Here is a 14,109-nt window from a genome sequence, read left to right on the forward strand (position 1 = left end):
TGGATGGGGACCTAGACCCCTTGATAGGATAGTGGTGGGTTGGTCCTACTTGTGCCTGGGGTACAAGCGGGGTGTGTGTTTTGGGGTACCCAGCTGGGCTACATTGATTCACGAATCACCATGTAATACGATATGACTTGTCTACGATCTAGCACCATAGTAAGAACTAGAAGATGAAAGATGGTGAAATGGATCTAATTGCTCAACTCTTGCTTGAAAGTAGAACATGTGCTTACATAGAATGGCTAGATAAATGAACTAATCATAACTACTAATAATAACATCCATAAAGATTCACTACTAGTAAGGCTTTTCGCAAGAAGGAAACCCAGTAAACCATAAAGCTTATCATATCCTTTGGAGTCGGGAAGTTATTCCCACTAGTTGAGTAAGTCTTGCGAGTACATTGTGTACTCAGGGTTTATTTACCCCTGTTGCAGGTGCAGCTTGAGGAGTAGCTGTTGAGTGGAGGATTCTTTTGGTGGGCATAGATGGATCCTTGTATCTTATCGTTAGAAGTTTATTTCAATTCCGCTGTTTAAATTCCGCACTCTAAACTCGGTATTGTAATAATGTATTTTTGATAACTCTTGATGTATGAAATGGACTAAGTATTGTGAACTCGTTCTCATTATTAGATCCTAGTGGAAAACATGGATTGTTCGAGTTCTCCCTTGGGGTGTGCTCGATGGAACCATCCGATGTAGCTTGCTTTTGGGGTGCTTAGTGTCTAGTGGAAGACAAGCGCCTCCGAAGGTGTGTTATTTCAGGTGGTTTTGCCACAGGTGGTACCAAAGCCAATAATGACTTATAAGTTTCATAACTCTTTTCAGAACCAAAAATTTGACCAACAAAAGTTTTGCGAAATTTAGAATGCGATAAAATTATGTAAATAAGTATAAGCCCTTGCAATATGGTCTATCTAGGATAGCGGCACTAGTTTTATCTAATCAAGTTTCTATAGGTACACAAACTTACGCTGTGTAAGAATCATTTAGTGTACAGAAAGTGAGTGTGCGATGTGCAATTTTTTTTGCGAATGCCGCTATATTCTGGCTTGAGTGAACGGGTAGGCCGATGCATGCATCATGAAAAGAAAATCTGCTTAAACTAAACTTCCCCCACACATATAAATGGATTAGTGAATCGATAGGATAACTTAAAAGAATGCCTTAATAAAAGCTTATCATTTCTCTAAGTCTCTTGTGCCTAATCTAGAGGATTGTCCCTAATGGTTAGTTCATATCTGTTTATAGATGAACCTAAGGTCGGGTCGTGGGAGTACCAGTGCTGGGGCAGACCTGGGCGATAACGGTCATGGTGAGGGCATTGGCAACACCAACAGGGAGAGCTATGAGGCCCCACTTCCTCCACCACCACCACCTTCGATGACCCATGCAGAGATGATGGTGGAGATGATGGCTGCTTGTCGTGAGTCAGCCCATGCCTTGGAGATGCTAGCCTAGGCGATTGGTGGCTTCGCCCGTGGGGGCCACGGAGGCAATGGTGGGAACAGGGGTGGTGCCCATGGTCCTAAGGGCCCCTGTTCTTACCAGGATTTCTTGAAGATGCACCCACCCACATTCACGCCGACTACTGAGCCTTTGGATGTGGAGCATTGGTTTCCTATTCTAGAGCAGAAGTTTCAGCTGCTCACTATGACTAAAGAACAAAAGGTGCACTTTGCAGTGCAGCAGCTGTTGGGTTCTACCAGTGCATGGCGGGACACATTCAATGCCATACAACTGGTGGATCATCGTGTGACTTGGTAGGAGTTTATTGCCGCTTTCATAGAGTACTATATTCCTGCTGGTGTGCTAAATAGGAAGTTAACGGAGTTCCTAGACCTAAAGCGAGGGAGCGTGTCTGTGATGGATTATGTGAACAAGGTCAACCATCTGGCACAGTATGCTAGGACCCATGTCAATACCGATGAGAAGAAAAGGGACCATTTCTATCATGGCCTCTCTTATAGTCTATAGATTGAGCTATACACAGGGAACTACCAGACTTTTGGTGCTATGATGAATGCTGCTATTGCCATGGAGGGACTTCAACGTGACTCTCAGGATGAGTGGAAGCGCAAGCTGGTGATCACTGGATCTTCTAGTCACCCCTAGGCTCAGAAGGTTCAGGTTGTTAGGTGGGTGCCCTATCAATCTTCGGGTGGGCAATCGTTCTGTCAGCCTCAATAGACCTACCAGGCACCTCCCACTTAGTACTATGCACCTACTCAGCAGGTGCAACCATAGCCTCAGGGACAGCAGGTTCCACCTCGTTAGGGCAGGGAAACAAGCCGAGTGCCTATTTCAAGTGTGGCAAGGAGGGCCACTATGCTCGGGAGTGTCTATAGAACCACCCTGCGCAGTCTTCCTGGCCTTCAGCCAACTCCTGTCTAGTCAAGAGGACGATTATCAAGAAGAAGGTGACCGTAAGTTGCTCTGGACAAGTCAACTTCACTGAGGCTGAGGAGATCTTATAGAATGAACCTATGATGGCTGGTATATTTACCATTGATTCCCACCCAGCATATGTGTTGTTTGATTATGGTGCATCACATTCATTCATGAGCATGGGGTTTGCATAGAGGCACAATATATCTCTTATGGCTATTCCTATTACCTATAGAATCAGTACCCTAGGTGCACAGTTGTGCATTAATACTTGGACAGATACAGTCAGATTAGTGCTAGCCACTCACACTTATCGCCTCTAGTTCATGGTGCTGCCTAGGCATGGCATCGATGTAATTCTGGGCATGAACTAGTTATGAGTTTATGGGGTAGTCTTGAACCTTAAGCAGAGAGTTGTTGAGTTATGGCTTCCTTCTTCCGAGGATAGGATGTCTATCCTTATACCCTCAGATCTGGCCTTACCAGTTGTTGTTCATGTTGAAGCTTCTCCTGATCTTGTCTCTATTCCTATGGTTTGTGAGTTTTCGGATGTCTTCCCTAAGGATCTACCTGGGTTACCACTAGATAGGGACGTGGAGTTTACTATTGAGTAAGAACCTAGCACTGCTCCTATTTCATGGCGTCCTTACCGCATGGCTCCTAAAGAACTAGCAGAAATGAAGAAGCAGTTAGTGGAATTGTTGGAAAAGGGATTCATTTGACCTAGCTCTTCACCGTGGGGTTGTCCAGCCATTTTTGTAAAAAATAAGGATTGTACTCTTCGGATGTGTGTGGATTACCACCCTATCAACGCGGTAACCATTAAGAACAAGTATCCTTTACATCTGTTTACACCAAAATTTGGGAGAAGAGCGCAGGAACTCATAGGCTTCTAAGATTGTGCCAATCAAGGAGTTGATTGAGTAAAAATTGATATCAGCCCGGTCGAATGCAACACTGGGATTGGTTCTCTCCGAATGACGTCAGCAGATAACGATGGCGAGATATGATTGGCATCGAGAAGATACATATCGAACTCTACAAAAGGGGAAAGATTAGAGTCCAAGTTATCTTAAAATAGGAATGTTTTCTTCATACCAAAGATTGTACTGAGTCGTACTCGAGTAGGATTCGTTTTTAGATCCTGGGTATAAATATCAAACCCCAGCTATTGTAAAATACACACAATCAATCCAATACAAGTTATTTACTTTTTTTGGCTCTGGCCACCCCTTAGGAGTAGGAGTAGAGTAGATCTCAGTGAGTTCTTCATCAAGTACAGCTACATTGATCCGGTTGACCTCCACTGCTTGTCTGTAAGTACTGTCATGGCTTATACCTCTGTTCGTACATCTACATCAATCTGGTCGACCTCCACTGTGACTCTGGTATGAGTTAGTTATCAACTCTTGTCTAGTTCAAGTACGGCTGCATCGATCCGGTCGACCTCCACTGCTCGAACTAGATTAAGGTCAAGTTATCGGCTCTATCTAAGGGTGGCGCTCCTTCGGATAGATTCATTAAGTTACCGATATTGCTTATTGCTTCCATTATCTATTTAATTACAGCAATATCACTTCGCCCAATTAGGATTGATCTAGATCAGCCTTATATCTTTTTTAACCCATCGTTTGTTAATCCAAATTGATCTAATTTGTACTTTAAATGATGAGTTATGTTTTATCAGCTGTTTTATATCAATCTTGATCGTGCATAGCGTGCAGTTAAGGCATGTTTGATCTTGAGTAAATCTATTGGCTAGTGAAAACTGTTCCATGGCCTGTTATCACAGCCTATGTGATTTTGCCTCACACCCCATTGTTAGCACTATGGAGTGGGGATCGTTATTTGGTAGATCTGTTCTTGAGAGGACATGACCTTAACTATGCGCTATGCCTGAATCAGCTGTTTTAGCCGATATCGAGCGCTTTCATGAACAGTTCGCATCACGATATTGTTGAAGTAGGGATAGGTTGAAAGATATGTTAGCCCCATGATCTTATTATTGTATTATGGCATGCATGATTCTACCTCATGCCCCACTGATATTAGTAATAAGTTAGGGTTGTCGAGTCTATTGTTGTTTCTAGGGCCTGCATGATTCTGCCTCATTCCCCACTAGTCACAGCGATTGATGAGATCTAATATGTTCATTAGATTTATCTCTATTAAATGGTTGAATGATGATGAACTGTTTCTTTCATAAAAAGGGGTTTGGTTACTTGTAGTCATTGGCTTAGCATGAACTAATTATTGTTAATATCTTATTGCCATTGACCAATATTTGTTTAAAGAATGATATCCATCATAAATGATAACCGATTCTTCTTACACAACCCCATGAGCTTTAACCGATTTATTCTTATGAATATGCTGGAATCAACTATTTAGTCGATCTTCTTTCATATTGGCTCTCAGAGCCGCACATTCGGGACTGTCTGGCAACACCAGCATGTTCCACCCTTAATTACTGATAAACTTTCTCTTCTTGTCAATTACAGGGTCAAATTAATTGGTATGTCTTGGGAGGAGTGTGCAGGATCGACCACCCCTGCGCTAAAGCTAGGCGGATCTCCTGCTCCATCGAGCGGACCCTTCCGTCTTGCTCATGTGTCCTCGGCACAGGACGAAATTCCATGTCGACACACATTTCTGGCATGCCTAGTGGGACCCCACAATCGTCATGGTAGTTCACAACAACAATGACATCCTTATGATACATTATGAAGATCTACCCGATGGAGATAAAGGTGTCAATGGCAAAGCTATAGAAGAATTTCAGAACAAATGCTTGTTGTCCTACACCAAAACATGTGACAACATAATTGTTTAGAAATTTCCACTACCAAGAGTTCCATTACATGGGCAGACAGATACAACTGAAGCTAAAGATAGGCATTTCTTTATGGAGGTTGTAAACAAATCTATTCGTGATGCCATATCAAGCCAAAATAAAGCTTTCTTGGACACATTCCACAACGCCATGAAAGAAGTGATTCATGAGTTTCTAGTTGGTCAAGTTAGGCCAACTTATTACAACATTCTAGATCCATCAACCTAAGGGACTAATCAAGTCGGTACCAGCCATCAAGAAGCAGCACCAGCTAGTAATGGTGATGTCCAGGCAGTTCAGGGTTCATCTGAACAGGCTCAAGGAACTACTATAAATCAGATACAGAACAATCCTAGACCGTCAGTAGAGCATGTGCAACAGCTAGTGGGGCAAAGTCAGAACCAGGTGATCAATTTTGGCACATTAGACCACATACTATTGTTGGCTCAAAAAATAGCACCATCAATTCAAAGGATCCGTAGAGATATAGATCCTTATGTCTATAATCAGAGACTTCAAGTAGCAAGCTAGCAAAGGACCCAGCAAATAGAGATTCCACAAGGATATCACTATGGATCAGACTATAACACCCTTCACATGATTCCAAATCTAGGGTATTAAGGCACACGAGATTTCAATCCATAGATGGGTTAGCAGGTGCAGAGAAATCCAAATTCAAATGATGATGAGTTGCTGCTGAGGGTGACCGAGATGTTGAAAAATTAGTTCGGTCTAAAGCTAAAAGGGCTGACCTTTTCGTACAAATGCCCATATCCAAAATGGTATGATTTGGTCGCTCTTCCCACAAATTACAGGCTCCTAGAGTTTGCTAAGTTCACTAGCTAAGATAGTACAAGCATGATAAAACATGTCAGTCGGTATCTTACGCAATTGGGTGAAGCCTTAATTGAGGATGCCCATCGAGTTTGTTTCTTCTCCTTATCCCTATCAGGGCTAGCCTTCACTTGGTTTTCATCACTACCAGTCAATTCCATTGCCAATTGGGCTAACCTAGAGAAGAAGTTTCATACATATTTTTACACTAGGACTGGGGAGAAGAAGATAACCGATTTGACAACTATAAGGCAGAAGACTAATGAATCAGGCATTGAGTTTATTCAGAGGTTCCGAGAGACTTGAAACTTGTGTTTCTCATTAAACTTGGCTGATAATCAACTAGCTACTTTAGCTATTCAGGGAATGCTGCCAATGTGGAAAGAAAAGCTGTTGGGACAAGAATTTGATAATTTGGGTCAGTTGGCTCAATGAGTTGCAGCACTTAACAACTAATTCTAGAGTATGCGCAGAGATACCCGATTTCAGAAGAATACCATAGTAGCCGAAGCTTATAATCCATACTCAATTGATGATAGCTATGAAGATGAAGAAGAAGAGGTTGCTGTGGCTGAATGGAATTGGGGCAAGAAAACAGTAATGGTGCCAAATCCTTGGGGAAGAGGAGTCGAAGAGAGCTATGACTTTGATGTCACAAAATTAGATAAGCTCTTCGATTTCTTGTTTGAAAAGGGGCAGATCAAGTTGCCCAATGGTCATGTTATGTTGCCCCCTGATCAGTTGAAGAATAAGAAGTTCTGCAAGTTCCATAATGCTACTTCTCATTCCACTAATGAATGCAGAATTTTCCAGCAGCATATACAGAGGGCTATTCAGTAAGGGAGGCTCAAATTTGATGCGCCTTGGAAAATGAAAGTTGATGATAATCCTTTCCCAGGAGAGCAAAACATGGTTGATGCTAGGCTGATCAAAGGAAAGACTAAGGTCCTTACATCAACCAAATCAAAAGAAGTTGGAATAGTCAATCCCAAGATGCAAATATTGGCCGATGAATATAGGGAAATTAAAAGACACCGTGATGAGCAAAAGAGCCGATATGAGCAGGGAGGAACATCAAAAGCAGGGATGACAAAGCCACGAGTTACATCTCGGATTCTATTGAATAAGTGGCAGCGATAGAAGGAAAAGGATTATCAGTGTTGGTTAAAGTATAAAGAATACCAGCATCAACTGGAAAGAGAGAGGTATGAAAGGAAATAAGCCGAATCACATTGGATTTGTCCTTTCTTCAGACATTGCTGGAATGAAGGTTTAAAGTTGCCTACCAGACATGACTGTCCAGAATGCAGCAATCAGTATTGGGAGTTTAGGCAATCTCAAACCAACCGTCGGTCTATCCATACTCAAGATGCATATCATCATAATAACATAGATCGGCACTTAAAAAATGGAAGCGTTCTTAATCGGCTGGGAAAAAGAGTTGTTGACCAGGACTGGGTTGATTATGAAAAGGAAGGCAACGAAAGAAAATATGTTTGGCAGGAAGGCCAATGGTGTCCAAGAGGTTTAACAAGAAGCCAGAAGAGAAGGGTGCAATGCCTAAGGAATAAAGACATGGAACAGGCTCAGGCATCCGGTAAACCTCAAGTATGGCGTACTAAGCAAACAGCCGATAGAAAGCAACCATCGGCTAATATCCAAATGTCTTTTCTATTGCCATCGGAGTTTAGAGCTCAGGCAGATCAAGAAGTTTATTCTAATTTTGATGAATCATAATATGAGGAGATAGTTGCCAAGTTAACGGTTGTACAACAAGAAATATTTGATAAACCAGTCAAGCATCGTCACTTAAAAGCTTTATATATGAAAGGTCTTGTTGATGAAAAGCCGATGAACAAGATGTTAGTGGACGGAGGTGCTTCTGTCAATCTTATGCCTTATACCACTTTTCGTAAACTTGGCAAAGGACCAGGAGATCTGATGGAGACTAACATGATGCTTAAAGATTTTGGAGGTAATGCATCTAAGACCCGGGGGGCAATAAATGTCGAACTAACAATCGAGAGTAAAACTCTACTCACCACGTTCTTCGTGATTGGTGGAAAAGGGTCGTATAGTTTGCTCCTCGGTTGTGATTGGATTCATGCGAATTATTGTGTGCCATCAACCATGCATCAATGTTTGATTCAGTGGCATGGAGATGATGTTGAGGTGGTTCGCGCTGATGAATCTGTGAGCATCACAACAACCGATCTAGTCTTCTAGGAACTAGGAGACTTCGAATGCTTTTCTAGCAAGTTATGGGAAGGAGGCTTCATTAAGATCAGTAATGAAAGTCAACAGCCGATGCATGCAATCGGCTCTAAGAGTTTGTTTTAGTGGAAAAGTCACATCTTCACGTCAGCCATTGGAATAAAGGAAAATAAGCATTAGTTCTGAGTATGGGTTTAGGCTGACGTATGAATGCTAAATGGAATCCTAAGTGCAGATCAAAATCGATGGATTTCTTAAATGAAGTTTTGTTTCACTTAATGAAATGCTTGCTCTAGGTTGATTAATTGTTTAACCTTTGGTATAAAAAGTTCTACGGCGAAATATTTAAAGGGATGTTATCCTAGCATTTGATCAACACTTGATAGCCGATTCGTTTGGCTCTAATAGCCGGTACCAGAAGGGTATCGCCTCTAGTTCGAAAAAATGAAAATCTTCAAAGACAATAAAAGCCGATACGATATGTATCGCCTATAGAGCAAAAACAAAAAGAAAAAACAGTCATGCACAATGGCATTGCACTAAGACAATCATGGAAAAGCAAAAGATTTCATTCATCAGTTTGCCCTAAATACAACCTAATCAAAGACCTTGTTCACCACATCCTGAGTGGATGTGACATCCACTATGACCTCCACTGCCATGATGAATTCTTCGAGCAGGTCTTCATGTTCCTCAGGGCCGTCGCCCATTGGGAAGCCAGTCTCCATGGCGTGGAGCTCGTACCTAGTCTGGACCTACGCCGTGGTCAGTGCCACCACCGCACCATGATGAACGCCGTGAATGGCGATCTCCTGAACGCGGACCGGAACGTCATGGAGGCGAGCGTCAATGAGGGGACCCCGAGCATTGACGGTGTCTGCGGCCGCGTTCACCGCTAGTTGGAGAGACTCCAACTACACTATTAGGGCTGATGATCATAGAAGATGGAAGGAATGTCAACATGAAAAACAATGGAAATTAGAGTAAAAGTGTTCATGGAGTTCATCTTACCCGCCACCATGGCATCGGATTTGGCCAGCTGTGCCCGAACGGCACTGGCCTCCTCTTCGGTGGCATGAAGGACCACTTGAGAGACCCCAAGATAGATCTCAAGCTGGCCATTTTCCTGAGTCACTTTGAAATAGCGGTTTTGGGTCGCCCTCCACTCTCAGAGAAAGCACCAGGCATCATTGCTGTTGTACGAATCAAAGGAGTCCAATGACGAGGCCAGCGCGGAAGATGTAGAGTTAGAGGGCCCGCTGGCCCTAGGAAGAGGATGGAGACTATCATTCATAACAAACCTATAGGCAAGTCAGAGTAGTTCATCATCATAAACAAGAAATGTCAATCTCACCTCATGCATCGGAGATGCTGGTTTATCGGCATGTTCTCCTCTAGGATTTCCTCCGCTGCGCGCTTGCCTCGGTTGTCCTCACCAACCATGAAGGATGATTGGATCTATGGAAGGGAGAAAGAAAACTGCTATAGGGTTTCGGCAAGCGGAGAAGAGCAAAGGAACAGTTGCGAGTGGAGATGTGTTCGAGGCCGAAGCCATCGGTTGGTATTTGAAGACATGAAGCGAAGAGGTGGATGCCTCGGGGCATGCAAAAGGCAACCACAATTAATAGAAGGTGAAGCGCCACTTCACTAATGCCAATGAGAATACGGCGTTGGGTGACTAAGGGTAGAAAAATCGAGGGGCTCTCCTGATAAAGCCGGGTTTTCAGACTTAATTGGATTGAGATTGGAAATATGAATTCGGCTATTTTCAAATCGGCTCTTTAGCCAAAATGAGAAATACAACGAGGCAACAAAAATATGGTTATCATTGATCCTACATGAGGCACATGTTAACATACAGATTATAGGTTTACGACATCCTGGATGACTTTCAGTACTTTTAGCTGGATAGCATCAGCTTCTGCAATCTTTTGCTCATATTCTTCGGCTGTTCCAGGAGTGCTGTCAGGGCTGCTTTGGATGGCTCTGCCTTCTTTCACCTTGGCCAATAGTGCCTATTTCTTCTGCTTAATGGCATCAGGTATTTGGGCCAGAGTGGACTTGCGATGATCAATGGCAGCCCTCACATTTTCTGGCTCCTTCTCAAGTTCTGCACGCTTGATTTCCAATTGGGACAACTTTGGATTAGTCTTGAGGGAGGAGTTCTTCAAGTCATCAATCAACTGTGCTAGCTCTTTAGCTTCTTGCCTGTTGGAGTTCCCCCTGGCCAATAGGGCTTCGCGATTGGACAAATTGCTCTGAGTCTTTTTCCCCTTCAAAGCCTAATCTTCGAAGATAGACAAAGATGACAAGACTCTAGAGAGAGCTAGGGATGGATCACCCTTAATAGCCAAAAAGACTCTCTGCGTTGAATCAGTATCTTGGACCAAATTGGCTATATGCCTCTCAAATATTGGCAGTATATTTCTTTGCCAATTTCTGGTCTCCTCCGACAAAGCTTCACTAGAGGAAATGGTTGACGATCTGATCTCATCTTCATCAAAATATTCCTCAAGATTGAAAGAGTAGCTCTGGGCTGGAGGATCGAGTGCCTATGTGTAAGGAAAAACTTGATTTGAGGGATCAGATCAGTTTATAATAGAATGAACAAGTAAAATGAAATACAGTACCTTTTCTGTGGTAGCTTCTATCTGAAGGGAAGGAATAGCTGACGATACACCAGTAGTGTCTGGTTGAATCGGCTCAGAAATCTCAACATCGGCATCTGCAAACATCGGAAGATGTTTAGTTCATGTTTACTGCAGAGGGATAAGTTGAGCAAATAACTCCCTCACTATTAGTTGTCTGCCGAACCGGGGAATTAGCAGACTAAGTGTTGATGACAACAAGACCACATTCAATGTTGATAGGATCGTTGAGCAGACTATCAGGCTCCTGATCTTGCATAGGTGTTTTGTCAGAAAGTATCTGGCACAACAAGAAGTCAGATGAAGGACTGAATGAAAGAAGTTAAAGAAAAATACCCTAGTAAGCATTGAAGATAAAACTCACATTTTCTGTTGTTGTGGAAGTATCGGTTATTTCAACCGAGATCGACTCCTTTCATGGAACAACCGATGGGAGTTTAGTTGGTGCTGAGTCGAGCACCTAGGATAGCAGTTCCGCACCCAGAGCAGGTTGGGATGCAATGCTTGATAGCTGTGAAGAGACGAAGTCAGCAAGTGAATATCATTTTGAGGGGGGGGGGGGGATAAATTGTTTACCTGAGCCGCTGATGGTCTTGTTCAATGGAGTCTCTTCCCCATAGTGGTTTTCTAGGTTGCCCCTTAGACCACCTTGCGCTTTAAAGATTGATATGTCACAATTATGGTGGCGGCAGGAGTTTTCATCAATCTCTTCAGGGAAGGCGCTGCCGATCCCATTCTTGAAACCGGGCACGGTGGCTGGTAATCTATAGGATGCCCCTTCCTATCCAAGCTCAGAGGATCAAATTCAACATCCTAAAAAGGTCGATTAGGATGGTTAACAGAGGAATTCATCAAGCAATTTTCTTGAAGAGAAATAGCAAATTATCTCTCCGTCCGAAACAAATTCTCCATCTAGGGCTATACACAAAGGGTGGACCGATACACAGAAAAGATGGGAACGACATTCTTACCACCAGGAGTCGAATAGAGTCAAAGAGAGGCTGACCCTAATCCAATCATGCAAGTAGAGAGAAGGGAGATCTGATCCTAGCTGAAAAACTCTTCTGGCTTCCAGTACTTCACTGATATCTTCCCGTGGCTTCAGTATGTTCTTGAAGAATAGCTGAGGAGGCAATTGGCCAAAACCAAACTGACAAGCTACAAAGGATGGGTTGTAAAATTCTTATGTTGGGAGGTTGCCTGGAATGAAAGAGCCAGTATCCATTTTGCCATGTCCATGATGAAACTCGGTTGAAAGAACACAGGGCTTGATGAAAGAATTGAAGATTACAGCCGCCACATCGTCCGAACAACCTGATTCAAAGTGAAACTTGAATGGGAAGGCCAGCTCATCATTCTCATCATCATATGGTAGCCAAGTCAGGAAGTCTACACCAAATCCTCTATAAAACTTCTTGAAGAGATGGCCAATATCGAAATCAATTGTTATGGCTGATACAGCCTCACCATAGCTCATGCACTGCCGAGTTCTTCCTTCTTCACCTCTATATTCCTCATCAAAATTGGAAGAAGGAAAACTCAGACTTTTGAGATCAGGCCTCACAAACTTATGTATATATAGGTTAAGCCATAGTTGTATTAGGCACCAGGGGCCACTGACAGTATGCACTAGTTCATTCTTTAGTAATTGGGCAGCCACCTAGTACATTAGATGATAAGCAGCTCCTAGTAGATATTTTCCAAGAGGGATATCCTTGCCTAATGCTAGGTGCTCTGCCATGAGTTTGTGATTGTAGGATGGACCATAAGATGACCCATAGAAAATGAATCTTTCCAACCACATGTTCAGAAAGGCCACATATTCCCTTTCACTGGCAGCTGATCCATCTTCAACATGGTTCAGAATGTAATCGGCCCATCCTGTGCAGTCTGCTATTTTGGCTAATTTCTTGGAGTCAGCACTCAAGTACTCGTAAGGCTGCATTGATCTAGTTATTCTGAGGCCAGTCAACATGTAAACATCAGCCAGGGTGATGGTTATTGGGCCGTGACCAAAGATGAAAGTATTCAGGGCATTGGACCAGAAATAAGATGCAGCAATTAGAAGTGAGTCTTTCCTCTCCATCCCAGACAATGAAAGAGTCAAGCATTGATTCAGATCATAAAGTTCCCAATCTCCACCCTTTTTCTCGGACACCCTACGGAACCAATTTCTCCATCCCTTAGGCATCTTTGGCCAATTTATAAAGAGAGTTTTGGTATTCCAAGAGGACAAATCCACTGTAGATTGTTTGAAGAGGATTTGGTTGGTTTCTTGGTGAATGAAATTGGATGGATTAGGATCACCCATAGGCCCAAGAAAATAGATATTGGGGGAAATGGCTGATGGAATCAAGATTTCATTCCTCATTTCCTAAAGAAATCAGACGAAATAAGTTTGAGAAGAAAAGAAATACAAGGTAGCGGCTGATAATGGGAGAATGGGAACTTGGAGACATACCTCAGGGACGTGGTCGATGGTCACCATCATGGTCGAAAATTGGTTTGAATCTGGTGAGGATCGCTTGGATGAGGCTTGTTAGAACATATGGTTTGCTAGGGTTTGGGGCCTTGGCGATGACGGCGTCGGCTGTTAAAGTTGGCTTGAGGAAGGAGAAAGTGAATAGGCTGAGTGGGTTGCAAAAGATATTATTGGGATGTTATATAAAACTCAGGCCAGAAAGTCAGGAGTCGTGTGTATATCTCGGGATAGCACAGTTGCGGCATGGTAAACCAATGAACTGGAATTTTAGGATACAATCATTTTATCCCAAAATTTGGGGGCATGTGTTTACACCAAAATTTGGGAGAAGAGCGCGGGAACTCGCAAGCTTCCAAGATTGTGCCAATCAATGAGTTTATTGAGTAAAAATTGATATCTGCCAGGTCGAATGTGACACTAGGATCGGTTCTCTCCGAATGACGTCAGCAGATAACGATGGCGAGATATGATTGGCATCGAGAAGATACATATCAGACTCTACAAAAGGGAAAAGATTAGAGTCCAAGTTATCTTAAAATAGGAATGTTTTCTTCATACCAAAGATTGTACTGAGTCGTACTCGAGTAGGATTCGTTTTTAGGTCCCGGGTATAAATATCAAACCCCGGCTATTGTGAAATACACACAATCAATCCAATATAAGTTATTTACTTTTTTTTGGCTCAGGCCACCCCTTAGGAGTAGG

The sequence above is a fragment of the Miscanthus floridulus genome, chromosome 7 (genome assembly GCF_019320115.1).
Source record: "Miscanthus floridulus cultivar M001 chromosome 7, ASM1932011v1, whole genome shotgun sequence".
NCBI classification, from domain to species: Eukaryota; Viridiplantae; Streptophyta; class Magnoliopsida; order Poales; family Poaceae; genus Miscanthus; species Miscanthus floridulus.